Source organism: Lynx canadensis, chromosome C1 (genome assembly GCF_007474595.2).
Source record: "Lynx canadensis isolate LIC74 chromosome C1, mLynCan4.pri.v2, whole genome shotgun sequence".
Classification (NCBI taxonomy): Eukaryota; Metazoa; Chordata; class Mammalia; order Carnivora; family Felidae; genus Lynx; species Lynx canadensis.
Window position 1 is genome coordinate 102,329,558 of NC_044310.1, and position 15,011 is coordinate 102,344,568.

At 41.6% G+C, this 15,011-nt stretch overlaps 1 long non-coding RNA gene across 2 annotated transcripts; it reads left to right on the forward strand.

Moving 5' to 3' along the window:
- Positions 1-41: 41 nt before the first annotated feature.
- LOC115522376 lies at positions 42-13,914 on the forward strand. 2 transcript variants are annotated; one of them, XR_003971361.1, is made up of 4 exons: positions 42-148; positions 8,383-8,566; positions 8,661-8,767; positions 12,656-13,914. It is a non-coding gene; the product is annotated as an uncharacterized LOC115522376 (long non-coding RNA). The 2 variants fall into 2 exon arrangements; XR_003971363.1 differs by having other exon boundaries at positions 12,780-13,914.
- The last annotated feature ends 1,097 nt before the right edge of the window (positions 13,915-15,011 follow it).

A 15,011-nucleotide genomic window follows, 5' to 3' on the forward strand; every position in this document is an offset into this window, starting at 1 on the left:
GAAGCGCCGGCCCGAGTTGCGCGCGGAGGGATCTACTACGAGTCCTCCGACGGCCCCGCCAGCCTCCTCCGACCCGCGTCGGGTCTGGACGCGCCTTAACTCTCTCGGCGCTGGACTGCCTCCCCGGGCCGGGCCTCTGCCGAAGGAGGTGGGTGATCGGACCCTGAACTTCAGACGCTAGGGTTGCCGAGATCGTGAACTTGCCTGGAGAGACGTGCCTCCTCCGGTGAGAGAGAGGTATCGCCCCCACACATCCACACTTACACACGCTCTCGGGCTAGCTGGAGGAATGCGGTAGAGAAGGGCCAGCGCTGTCAAAGGAAATGGGGGCCAAGGCGCCAAAGGCCCCTGAAAAGGAACGTGGCCATCACCCGGGTTGTGCTGCACCGTTCATTCATTCATTCAGTCAGCAAATATTTCCCAACCGCCATACTTGGCGTAGCAGTGTGCTCAACACAATGGGATGATCCTACAGACGCGGGATGCACAAACTACTTTAGAGGAGAATCCTACAGGATTCAGGGAAGGTTTGGCTAAAGATATTCGTTGTGACATTGTTCGTAAAAGCCAAAACTTGGAAACAACCTAAATCCCACCCATAGATGAATAGATGAATAATGCATGGTATATTTGTAAAATGAAATGGAATACAGCAATCGAAGAGACTATATTCATGTATGTCAGGGATAGATCAAGAATAAGATGACAGTGAAAATCTCGGTACAAAAAGAGATATAAAGTATATCATTCATGTATATTTAATGTTTTTCAGACCTGTGCCATCTATTATTTATAGATGCATACCACACTATATATACTATATATATACTATAAAGTATACTACTATATAGTATACTATGCTATAATATATATATATATGTATATATATATATACACAATGGAATATACCACACTATACATATAAATACTATATTATAAAGTATACTATATAGTATACTATACTATACTATATATATATAATGGAATATACCACACTCTATATACATATATATACTATACTATAAAGTATACTATATAGTATACTATACTATAATATATATATATATGTAATGGAATATACCACATTATATACATATATATATACTATAAAGATTACTATATGGTATACTATACTATAATATATATATAATGGAATATACCACACCATATATATAATTGTAATATATAGAATATAATATAAATAGAATATAGAACATATTCTATAGAATATATAGACTATAACCAGAATAGTGGTTACTCCCAGGGCAGGACGGTGGGGGATGTCACCAAGCATTGGGTACATATGGGCTTACTATTTGTAAGAAAAGAGCTGAAAACAAAACAAACAGAAGGGTTTGTGTGGTTGTAGCATTCCAGAGGACAGCCACCATAAAAGTAAAGGTACAAATAAGGGAATAAGTAGATGAGTTCTGACACTATTTGCATTTACAGGAGTCCAGGAGGGAAGGGGGAGTTGGGACCAGGTTAGTAAGATCTTGAATGACAAGCTGAAAAGGGGGAGGACCAGTTATCCCTCAGATCATAGAAAACCACTGAAGGCTTTTGAACAGGGGTGAGACTTGGTGGAAAGAAAAGTTGCTCTGATAATCCTGTGCAAAATTGATTGTCAGGAGCAAAAGGTGAACTGGAGTCCAAGGGCCAGTCAGGAGTTTGTGAAACACTCCAGGCCTGGGGTGATGAAGGCCTGAACTAATGAGGTGAACGTCAGAATGGAAAGGAAGAGATGGAATTGAGACAATCTTGGGGGAGGGGGGGAATGGGGGGGTGCAACTATGTGACTAATTGGATGGGGGAATTTAGGATCCCATTGGGAAGGAGAATCCAATCCACGGGGCCTCTCCCTGTCCCTTACAGGATAAACACCAAACTTTTAAAGGCGGTAAAAATACAAGGCCTTTACTTCATTGGGCCCCATCTCTCACCCTCTCTGCCCCCATTGTGAACTTTACACAATAACAGTATTGAACGACTTGACATTCCCCCAAACATATCTTCTTGTTTCGGTGTCTGTACCTTCTGTTCCTGGGCTTGGAAGGACTCCTGCCATCCCCTTCCCTCCTTCTCTTAGTGAACTTCTAGTCATCATTAATCCTTCAGGCCTGAGAAGGTTTTGCTGACACTGTAACAAATTCTTACTCCTCACGGACAGTCTCTCCACTGTACTGCTTCCTTATTTTCAGGCAATGTCTATTTTTTACACAGGACTGCTGCTATTTCTGTCTTCTCAACTAATTAGGAGGTCCTTATGGGCAAAGACCATGGCCTTATTTATTCCCAGTGTCTATCACATAATAGATGTTGAACTATAATGTAAAACAACACTAAACAAATGCAAGTCAGTATGATTATAGGCTGGATTTGAATAAGCACTTTATAATAAATAAGCAGGCACTGTTATTGAAAGTAGTCACCTTGGGATGCTAGAAACTCTTTTCAAAAATAACATAATTAGTCAAAATAGCTTTGGAATTTCCCTTGTGCAAATATGTTCACAGAAAGAAAATAACACTACTTTTTAGTTGTTAACCCATAGTGTTACCAGCTAGGGCATTCTCTTTACCCATTAAATATAGTTCATGGTGACTTGGCTCTATAGAAATTTTAAACATCACCTGCATAGACTAGGTTTGTCACTATTAAAATATATTCAGAAAAATGCGAAGGTACTCATCCCCAAAAAGCAGCTCTGGAAATGACTGAGGCTATGACATTATTTTAAAAAGGTATGCAGTTTCCCAAGGTGACTGGTTGTTGTTGTTGTTGTTGTTGTTGTTGTTGTTTTTTAACGTTTATTCAATTTTTGAGAGAGAGAGCACAAGGAGGGACAGAGAGAGAGGGAGACATGGAATCTGAAGCAGGCTCCAGTCTCTGAGCTGTCAGCACAGAGCAGGGCTCAAACTCACCAACTGTGAGATCATGACCTGAGCTGAAGTCGGACGCTCAACCGACTGAGCCACCCAGGCGCCCCTAAAATCAAATCTTCATGACAGAGAAGAGGGGGAGACACAGAATCCGAAGCAGGCTCCAGGCTCCATGCTGTCAGCGCAGAGCCCGATGCAGGGCTCAAACCCACGAACTGTGAGATCATGACCTGAGCTGAAGTCGGACGCTTAACAGACTGAGCTACCCCGGGCCCCCAAGGTGACTGTTTTAAGGAAAGTAATTATTATGTTCACATATAACTTTTGCTGGATTTGTTATAATTTTAAACTTATTGCACACATTCCCATAAGGACAAGAGGAATAAAGAATAAACGTTATGAATGAAAGTAGGAGAAGGACATTACCAAAGAGGTGTTATAAAAGACATGTTTTGAAAGAAGCTATGGATATAAAGTAGTCAAAACAAAACAAAATGGGAGCTGAAAATCAAGGGGAAGACTGGAGTTGGCAAAGACAGAGAGGAAAACAAATCAGTCCAACCCATCATGTATCATTTTGATGAATATTGCCATGGGCCAGATCCTGTGTGAGTAGCTGAGGGATAAAGACAGACAAGTAACCAACAACGAAGATCCAACATGACATGTAGAATGCTGTGGGTTCACAGAGAAGGGACGATGAGTCCTGTCCCAGCCCAGGAGTGGGCAGGGAAGGTTTCTGGGAAGACGTCAACTGCTAGACTAAGAATTGAAGGACCAAAAGATTAATCGGGTAAAGAAGAAGAGTTCTCATGTTTAGAAGTCTAAGACTATTTCAGACACAGGGAACAGGTATAGAGGCAGGCAAACAATAAAGACCTGAACCTATTCTCTAAAGTGGGAAGATAAGAACTTAGGCAGGAGCTGTGGGGGTGCAGAAAAGATGGGCTCCCAAGACTAGTAATGGTTTAGATGAGAGAGGAAATGTAGGTCAAGGAATCAGCAATGACCCAGGTATCTTGAGGCATGATGGGCTATTCCCAGGCATAGGAAATATAAGAGAAGGAAAAGGAGGTTTCGTAGAGTAGATAAATGGGCAAAAGACCAATGTTGCTGAAAAGGGGAAAGGCATGTTCAGGTGTAGCGGGGCCCTGCAGATGTTAATTGCTTTAGGACCCTGACTGATTAGCAGGATGGAATTGCACTGAAATACACTTTCTGTGGTCAACCTCCCCCCAAAGCTAACCCTAAATTCTACCGTGTGCAGTTAGGTGACTATTTCCCTAATCCCTGTCAGGAGCCAGGGGTCACGTGGTACTGTCTCAAAGCTCCAGTAGCAGCCGAGAACATAAAATTGCCAGAATTTGCCTGGAGATGTCAGCCCTAAATGTACTCAACAGTTTGATTACTCAGCTGGATTTGGGAATGGCCTTCCCTAGGACAGTACTTCTAGTCAAAGCAAATCCTACTTGACAGGAGAAATTGGCAGGAAAATATTCAGGTGATCCCATAAGTAATGAGCCAGTGCTAGTTCTTAAAGTTTCACAACTTCACTGAATCAAAGAAAAATGGGATGCCACACACTTTCATCTGAAGCAAATAAGCAAACAAAAAACCTCAGCCTCCGGGGCTCAATTAAAATCTACACACCATTAGCAGTAGAAAAACATGAATAAGGGCCAGCACTAGTTTTCATTTTAGTCAAAACTAAAAATATGCATAAATGTCTTTGCTAATTAAAACTCAAGTAAAAATTGCCTGCCAAAACAAATACAGAATTAGGCACTTATTTATTCTTAGGTCTGTTCTCTCAGATCCAGTAGGGTACGAAACCGCTCAAAGACAGGGATCTTACATTGTCCATTTTGCCCCAGTTCCTAGCACAGCAGTACACATAAAGTGTTCATAGTATATGCATTGAATAAATGCTTCATGAGGGGTATATATATCTATATGAATTGGAGACAGATGGATAATTGTCTGGGTCTTTTGGAAAAGCATATGCTGAATCAGTTAAACGCTATAGATGTTGAAGAAGCGATTCTGGAGAACTTATCAAGCCTAGGTTGAGCTACTCAACACATGTACTCCACACATCTCCCCACATAACCCAGGAACCCAGAGTTGTGTGATAAAGTGTGTGTGGAAGCAAGAATTAAAAGGAAGATCTCTGCAAAACAATACCTTGCATTTGTGCAGCGCTTTAGGCTTTCCAGAACACTTTTAAGTACGTTATCTTATTTGACTCGCAAAGCAACCATGGGAAACAATCAAGCCAGTCATTATTATCCCCCATTTCACAGATGAAGAAACTGAGATAGAGTTTAAGTGCCTTGCCCGAGGTCAAGTCATTAATGACAGCTGAGACAAAACCCCTGCTATTTCTGACTTCTTATTCAGTCTCATTCTGTCTCTTCCTAAAACATAACACCAGTTATGAAGCACATCCAAGACCATCTTTAGTTTGGGTACCTCTGGGCAGAGGGCCAACAGCTTCACCATATTAGTGAAGTCCACCATAATGGGACAAAACAAGCTGACTCATTGTAATTAGGAAGCCTAAGCAAGCGAGTACATTCTTTGGTTTAAACACATCTTCTGAGAGCCTACCCTCTGCAAAGCACATCCTTGACTCTGTGGTGATACAGATGTGCATCAGAACCAGCCCCTGTTCTCTGGACATTACAATGCATCGAGGAAGGCCAACATACAACATAACTACAGCAGAAATGAAGCATGGGGCTGTGGGAAAGTAGAGAGCACTGTGATTATTTCTAAGGCCACTTTCATTTCATCCTGTCCCCAGCCTACAAGATATGAATGAACTGAGGTGGCCTATACAGCTGGACTGCAAACAGTGTGAGCACAGGAAGCATCTCTTATTCTTGTTTATAAACCCCACAGTAGTCGGTTCTTGTCTTGCAGGGAGCATGGAGTAAGTGCACAATGAAGACCTACATTCTGAGAGGTCCACCAGGTTCAGTCAAACAGAGAACAGGTTCCAGAAGGATTCAAACTAGCTCTGAGAATTAGGAGCCAATCAGAATCTTCAGCTAATTGCCTCTGCTCTGATTAAGGGTATAAATAATATAAGAAACTGTAACCTGGGCTTCTTGACATATCTTTACCCTTTTAGGAATATGAGTATCTCAATTTAATTGATGTCAAGGGGTGCCTGGGTGGCTCAGTCAGTTAAGCATCTGACTTCAGCTCAGGTTATGATCTCAGGTTATGATCAATGTGGGGCTTGTGAGTTCGAGCCCCACATTGGGCTCTGTGCTGACAGCTCGGAGCCTGGAGATTCTGTGTGTGTGTCTCTCTCTGCCCCTCCCCTCCTTGTGCTCTGTCTCTCTCTCTCTCTCTTTCCCTCTCTCAAAAATAAATAAATATACAAACATTTAAAAAATTTTTAATTGATGTCAAGAAGAGGAAAATTTAAGGTTGTCCTTGTATAATGAAATGTTCATATGTATGTACTACACGATGAATGGTACCGTAACTAGGAATCCCAAATTCTCCGCTATCCATGAGATAAGCAGCTAAGTTAGTACAGGAATGCTCACTTTAGCATTACTTAACTTAAAATTTTCTTTTAAGTACTTTATGCTGGGAGGTATTATAGTTCAATTACTAAGTGGATGTATATATTTTATATATAATGACACAAAAAGGATTGACCTGTATGCACCAGGACATCTCCCCAATTCAAAAGCAGCATAAATCCACAACTGTGTAATTATCAAACCACAATATTATTGGATAACTCACAGTGCTTCTGTCACTAAAATGGTTATGCAACCATAGATATTTATGAAATGTTAAGGTGTTTGTTCCCAGAGACTATTCAATTGTTTCTACAAACATTCTTATATTCTTCCCTCACAATTAGCCAAGAAATTCTTGAGCAGTGAGGTCCAGGCACACAGAAAGTTTCCACCTTAAAGTATGAAAAAAATCTTCATTCTGAGTACAGATCACATCGAACTCCCCTGAAGCAAAAGAAAGGGGAACATTTTCTTATTATGTGGAATTCAAAGCGGTTAACTAAGTATGAGGATGGGGGCATCACAAGTAAGGAAAAGAAATCTCACTTTTAAAAGTGAGCATTAAAAAAGATCTTCTAAAGTAATTCATCAGGAGATAATTAATGGCTGGCAACAGGTATTTATAATGGAAGCGTACATGGCCTTAACGATAGGGTTTGCTTCTGAAAACATTCTAATTAAAAAGGGAAAGAGTAATTTTATAGGAAAGTACAAATCAGTGGTGTGTATGTGTGCTAATGTGTGCAGAGACAGAGGTGGTAATTGCTGGGCTCAGACCAGGTATCTGTTGCTGAAGGTAATGACCTTGTAAAATATACAAATAGGGTTTCCAACAAAGCTGAAAGTACATCATTATTACTCATGAATGCAGGACAGAATGTAAAATTGGAATTCGGAAGGTGAGTGGTGGTTGTACTTGATCTGGACACCAACTTGGTTTTTAATCATTCTGGTTTTTGTTAAGAATAACGTAATAGGACCACTCTGCTCTCTGGCTCAGACCACTGGTCTAAGCATTTTTCTTTCAAAACTTTGACTTTTTCCCTTTTACCCTACTTACTAAACATCTAAGCAAGAAAAAAAGAACCGATGCTAGCAAGACAGAGAATGGTTCCCACATTAAGATTTACATCTGAGTCTGGGAAAATACACCTCATTGCCTAGAAGGGCCCTGTGGACAGTTCACACCTCTGTTGGCTTCTTTTGCAAGATATAGTTACCTCAAAAGAACCTTCCTTAATTGAACTCTTATGGTCTGGAATACTCCCTGTCTACCGATGACTATCGTTTAAAAGCATTTACTAAAGGCAGCAGTTGGGGGCGTAGATCTTTCTTAAGTAAGGGGAGGAACGGACAGCAGGAACACAGACTGGCTCATGTAAACTCCAAGTGCTGCAACGAGGAGACAACCTTCAAGTTTCAAAAAACAAACTTGGAACATGCAAAAAGTAGTATAGTTCCTTATGTGTCCTCTGCCTGGGGTTTTGAGGAGAAAAGAGAAGTATGAAGAGTTGAAAAGAAGAAAAAGAGAAGAGTGGGAGAGGAAGGTGAAAGGGTGCTCTGGAGTAATATGCACCTGTTTAGAAGGGGGGAAGTAACACAAACACGAGCAAAAGAAGAAGCAACATGGAGTTCCTCCTTGCACATTTCCCTCTTCCCTCCTGAAGGCCTGGAGTGAACCCATAGCCTTGCTCTAGAGGTGACAGACAACCACCCTGAGGACACCTTCCTGAATTCCCTCCAAAGAATTCAAAGCTCCCCCAATGCAAATAAGTTCCCTCTATCATAAATATTTATAGATAATAATAATATTGGCCACATTAATAATGATAATGGCAGGAAATGTTAGCAGAGTGCTTACGTCTGTGAGGCGCTGTATTAAGCACTTCACCTGCGTTATAATTTGTAATGTCCCCACCAGCTTATGAGTATATGTTATCATTCCCACTTCACAGGCAGAAAACGAAATCCAGAAGTTGCCCAAGAGCACACAGCTGCTATGCAGTGGCACAGCCCAGGTCCTTCTGACCACCTCCAGTGGCAACAAATGACTTCTGCAAATTACATCTGCCTGCCCACAGGTCTCTGCCACAGCATTTCAGTCCCACCCATTGTTTAGACAACTTGCCTGAGCATGGAGTAAGTTGTCCACTGATCATGTATTGTAAGCCTGGTCTCCCAAGTTTATTAAAAGAGCAGCTTGATCACATACCTTCTTTGTGCTCCCCTACAGCAGGATGCCCAATCTCTCGCTTGTCAGCCTCCAACCCTGGGACAACTCAAGGGCTTCATTTCCCTGTCTCTGCCACTCAGAGGAGAGAAGCTCAGACAATTCTACAGGTTGGTTCCACACTACAACTTTTTATTTTGAAATGCTGTCTTCTAAACGTACCAAATAAAAGACAAAGGCAGTAGGGAAAGAACCAATTCTATTTATTTCCATATTTTCACTTAAATGTATGCATAATTAAAAATTAAAGGAAAACCCCCTATAATACCATCGCCAATAACATTTTGGTAGATTTTATTCAGGCTTTCCTTCCTATGCACCTTTCAAATAGTTGTAATCATGACACACATACAGTTTTTAGCCTGCTTTCTCAGCTAATTCATATAGATCATAGATCTTTTCCTGTGTTGCTACAGAGTTGTCATATGTAATATTGTTACTATCTGCATTATATTCCAGCATTGATGAAATGTAGAGCTCGAATGCTTCCTATGTCAGTATTGGGATCTGTATCCAGAGTTGTCCATCATTCTGCAGAGATAGCCCCTGCCAACAGTGTACCCACACTGCATCCCTTGCCCAAGACAGTGGAGTGAATGGGCGGGCCCTTCAGCAGCTATAATAGATCAGCACCAAATACCCACCACCCCCACTGCAGCTCTCTAACCTCACTACCCCACCCCCCACCTCTAAGACATGGGCCGGCCTTTACCAGTCTCCTCAGGCCTCTTTCCCTCTTTCTGTTCCCTGTTTCCTCCCCAGCAAAAGGCCTCACTTCCCACTTCAATAAAGATATCCCTTAGCTCAAATATCCCCTCCCCTGTAGAACTGTCCCTAGCCTTCCCCGTTTCTGTACTGGCAGACCATCAAAGCGCTCCCCCAACCTCTCTCCCTTAACCTCACAACTTAGCTCTTATGTTCCCACCTTTCCTTCCTGCCCTTATATCTCAGAGAAAAGTCTTTCCTATATTCCACTGCTAATCCTTCTGCATTGGCCATTAATTTCATCCTCTTTGGACTTTTCCAAGACAGTCTTGCCATTCATTATCCATCTGCCCCCACTGTCACTGTCATTCATTTCTTGCCCTCTACTGGCTTAATCCTCTCAGCCAAAACTTTTCTTCCAGCCTTAATGCACATGCTTGTGCACACACACAATTACTTTCTATTGTTGGCTCAGACAAATTTCTCTTTCCTTTCACTCATAAACCTCTTAAAAGAGTAGTTTCTCCCTTGCTATTCTTACTTCCTCAACCCATTATAGCTTTCTGTTTCTACATTTATTGAGCATCTCCTATGTGAAAACAATGGAGAAATAGAAATGAACAAGGCAGTCCCTGCTCCTGAGGAACTTCTAGCTAGTGGGGAAGACAGTAAACCAAACAAAATAACACAATAAAATAAATGCCATAGTAGAAATATGTGCAGCAGGATCCATAGAAGAGCTTCCTGGAGGAAATTGGAAAGACTTCCTAGGAAGGTGGCTTTTGAGTTAGGCCTTGAACAGTGCATTCAGTATTGCCAGGTAGAAACTATCTATGTGTACATTTGGAGAGAGAGTTGGGGAGAGCCTACCACTGACAGAGGGAATGACTTATGCAAAGGGCTGAGAAACTATGATATTGACAAGTATATAGGGCTTCAGCTCAGTTATTGGAAGAGTTGGTTCCTGGTTCTCTAAGCAGCCCGCTTGGAGAAGAGATGGAGAAAGATTTGTTCAGGTCAGTAGTTCTCCAACTTTGGTGTGCACCAGAGGGCATGAAAATACAAATTGTGGTGCCCCGCTCCCAGAGTTTTGAGGTGGGCTATGGGATGAGGCTGGGTAATTTGCATTTGTAGCAAGTTCCCAGGTGATACTGATGCCTTTGGTCTGGAGACCACACTTTGAGAACCACTGGCTTAGTAACTTGGTTTCTGCTCAAATTATTTTAGTGAAATTACTTTTAGAGGTCACCAAAGACCTTCAAGTGCCAAATCCAATGAACTTCATCTCAGTCCTCATCCTCCTTGACCATATTCAGCATCTGACACAATTGATGATTTTCTTAATGGTCTCCCAGCTTTCAGTCTCACCTTCCTTTGTACATTCACTACACTGCAACCCACAGGACTGTCCAAAATAGAAGTATAGTCCCATCACTCTGTACTTAAAACCCACCAGTGGCTCCCATTACCTATGGTAGTTAGAACCCAGACTCCATAGGCTGACGCAGAAAGCTCTTAGCATTCTGGCCACATTTACCTCCTCTACCTGCCCCTGTGTTACACAGCCCATGTTTCAAGAACATCAAACTATAGGCCAGTCCGTCTCCAGACATGCTATGTGCTCTTCACCACTGCACATGCACTTTCCTTTGCCTTGGATATCTTTGCTGCCTTCCCTCCTCCACCCTATTGTCCCCTTGGTCTATGGAATCCTAGCTCAAGGCCTAGGTCAAATGCCATCTCCTCTTAACTCTTTTTCAGATTTGTTGTGCCTTTCCCTGAGTCCCTCTACCACTGGTTTCTGCATAGTATATGCACATAGTATATGATGTGAAAATGGCCTTTTAACAATTAGTTGAACATATGACTGTGCTATTGGGACCTTCTTGAGTGTGTAGTCAAAGTCTATTTATTATTTTTGTTATTCTCATATAAAACATCCAATATAGATGTGCTAAATGAACATTGGGTATGTGGCCCACAGTCAGTGATTATTTTGATTAGTGATTTAAGTAGGCACTCACTGCCTACCCAGTGGAACCCAACCACTACCCAGTGGGTAGGTAGGCAAAGTGGAGGTGGACACAAAGGCAAACTTTGTTAATGAGCAAGAGTCAAACGTGCCACCTCCCAGCCACCTGACTCTCTGAGAGGTTGACCCACAGGCTTTTATTTTCCATGACTCTCTCTTTCTTTGATGGCATACCAGTTTGTCACCTCCATGGACTGGGCAGTTAGGCAGCTGCCTTTCTTGCTTTTGGCAAAATAGTCTCCAAAGGACTTGTCCAAAGCTAAGGACCAACATATGTGGAGACTGAGCAGCAAACCCTTTGGTTGGTTGGCTTGGTGGGCATACTACCAGCAGGCAACCATTTACCTTTTATTCCTGGCCTACTGCAGAAGGTCGCTAGAGTTCTCTGCCTTTGGGAAGAACACATCCTTTCCATTCTTCTCTTGTTCTCACTCTCTCTCACCCTCCTCCCTTTCTCCCTCCCTCCCTCTTCACCTTTCCCCTGTATATTCTGATTGCTGTGGTAACCAGAAATAAAACAGGCCTGGATTTCTATGTGACCAGCCTGCATTCTTCTCATTCTCTCACGATACCATAATGTTAAGAAAGCATCTAATGAGCTCAGAACCCCCAGGCCTTTTGTCACCTAGCTTTTTCCCATCTCTGGGTGTAGATATCTCTATGAGTGACTTCCACATGCTAGGTATTTTGCATACATGACCCTGTTAGATCCCCACAGCATTCCTGCAAGGTAGGTGTCTTTATCTCCATTTAACAAATGAAGATGTAACATTGCATGTCAACTACACTCAAATTAAAACAAAAAACAAAAAAAACAAAAAAACTCTGTTAAGCCACACAAATACAAATACTGAGGCTCAAAGAAGTTAAACAACTTATCCAAGGTCAACAAGCTAATAAGTGGTAGGGGTAGGATGAATAAGTGGTGGGGGCAGATGAACCCATGTTGTAATAATTCCAAAGTCTCTATGTTTTTCATTATTCATGCTATCTTGGAGAAATGAAAAGGCTGCAGGTTATAGAGTCAGTCAATGTCACTGTAGGGATTAAGTTCAGGGTGTCCTGATTTTCAGGGCAGCCTACAAATATCTACTATATCAAAAGAATTGTTTGAATGAGTATGTTGGATGTTTCAAGAACTTATGAAACAAAAAATATATTGAGGCTCTGATGTGAAAATGACCCAGTTCTGGAAAAGCTGTCTAATTACCCACCAGTGTCTCTTGCTTCTATTCTCCTTATAGTCAATTGTCCTTTTCAGTTGCAGGCACCCAAGCAGACATGCTTCCCTATCCCCTAAAGTCAACCATTTACCTGTGGTTCAGACTCCCACTCGAAGCTGTGTTTTAAAAATCTTTCCTTCCTTTCTTCTTTTCCCTCTGGAGAACAAAGTATGACCAGAAAGGAGGAATAAGACCATGACTACAGGCACAACTAATTTGACAAAGTGTAAATGATTGTTTGTGTTTAAAACAATGCCAAATTCAATAAAACAATGATGTTTCTTTTTTGCTGGTCAATTTGACACTTAAAGAGTAGGTTCTCCTGAATATTTCCCTGCTCAACTGGTGCTCTTGGCATTGTGAATAAACAGAGCTGATGATAACATCCATCAGAGAGCTAAGCACACAAAGTGGGTGATAAAGTCAACAAGAAGCTGAAAACAAGATTTACCATGGATAAGCTGCCAAGAGTTGGCTCTAGATCCTAAGTGGACACTGTGGCTCATCCATCTTACCCCGTCAGCTTTCCACCCCAACAGTGTCATCCCTGCTTCAACACTCATGATAAGAGAAGGAAAGCAGAAGAGAAGGAAAACGCAGGAGTCAAGTACAGAAGATGAGTACACAGCATAGACAACCTGACTAAGATAAAATGCAAAGACTCAGTGGTAAATTCCTAATGAATGCTATGAGAGAATAAAGAAGAGGACTTTAAAAGCCAAAACAACCAACCAAGTAAAGGTCATACTCTAGAAGAGCAAGTAGACACAAATGATTGCTGGGCTTCCTTTAAGCAACACTTTGTTCTGTGCCCTAGCCTATTCAAGCCCAGCTAAAGAGGGTCTAGAGTCTGTCTATTGTTCAAAGACTTGAAATTGTTTTCCTTGGATTATCCCCAATCCTGTATTTTCCTTGCCTCTCTTTTCAAAAGTAGGTTAAGGATGTTCAGATTTCCCTCAAGCATCTTAATGAGTTAGTCATGATTACAATTGCATCTTTTAAATTGCCCAACCCGTTGAAAGGCTGCCATGAAAGGAGCTTCTACAAACACAAGCTGGGCTGTGTTTTTCATTTTCTTATGTTGCAAAATGTGAATGAGGAGTTACCTCCAACTGTGTGATTAGCATAAAAGGTGCTGAAGCAGAGAGGAGGTCAGTAGACTACTGTCTCGATGGAAAATGTTGCTGTTGTTCCTGCATGAAACATACGTTGAGACTCAAATAAGGAGAAGCTTTCTGCTACCAAACGTGGAAGGGTTTCACAGAACTCATGGCACATAATAAATGCTCAAAATTTGTTTGCTGGGTTGGAATCTTCTCCATAATCCACTCAGTCAAGTAACCAACCTCGACTGCCTGTTTCCTCACTATTCACTCTTGTGTTTCTCTTGTAGCTTGAATTTCAGCTTCGTTACCCAACATGGTGTTTCTGAACATTTTTTTTTCATTATTGCCCTCCTAAGGAGCCTTTTCAGACATTTTTAAATTGTTCTCCTCTATGACATTTTGATACCAGAGACATATTGTTTTATCAGTTTATGTTCTGTGTTTACACCTATAATTTATAAATTTAAAAAACTGTTTCTCATCCCCTAAAAACCATTCTTACTCCTGTTGAGAATGCAAAAACTGTCAGACCAGAGTAGATTGATTTAGGACACAACAGAAGCAGATCACAGAACTAAATGCTAAATGAAATCAATTTGGAAAAAAAAAATCCAGGAAGATGACAAGCATAAGAGTTTGTCTAAATTAATCTTCATCTGGATCAGGACAGACAGCTGGCCATAAAGATTAGCCAAAGAGGACATATGTTGGAAAAGGCAGTTTAGGTGGAAGATAAGAGAACATGATTCAAGGCAGGCAGAGGCATGGAGAATATTGGTCCACTGGGTCAGAGAATGCTTCACAAAGAGAAATCGCAGTATCCAGAAAATCTCCATGGAAGAGAAATTCCTCTCAGGTCTGTAGCCAGACTAGACATTTGCCTTGAATTCTAAAATGTCCTTAGACTGCCAAGCTGACTGTGCCCTGTTGATGAAAATCTCTGGTTATTGTAGGGAACGTGTCAAGTTGGTCCCTGTATTCCTTGAGAACCACTGGCATCTCCCGGTACTTTGAACCCTCTGTATCAGATGAAAGAACCAAGCTTTTCAACCTGACTTGGAATTGTGCTGTGGTGTTCATGCCCTCAGACATTCAGACAGGGTGATTGGATAATAAGTCTGGTTTTCCTTTTCATCCTTTATCTTCTGGAGATGCTTCCTCTCCTGACCTAAATGCAGGAGCAGACCCAGGGCCCTGACTGAGCCCTCTTAAAGCTGTGCCTACTGAAGCCCTTAAGATCTCTTAAAGGTCAAGTCCAACAGCCTTTCTCATTGATTTCCCAGGTCAG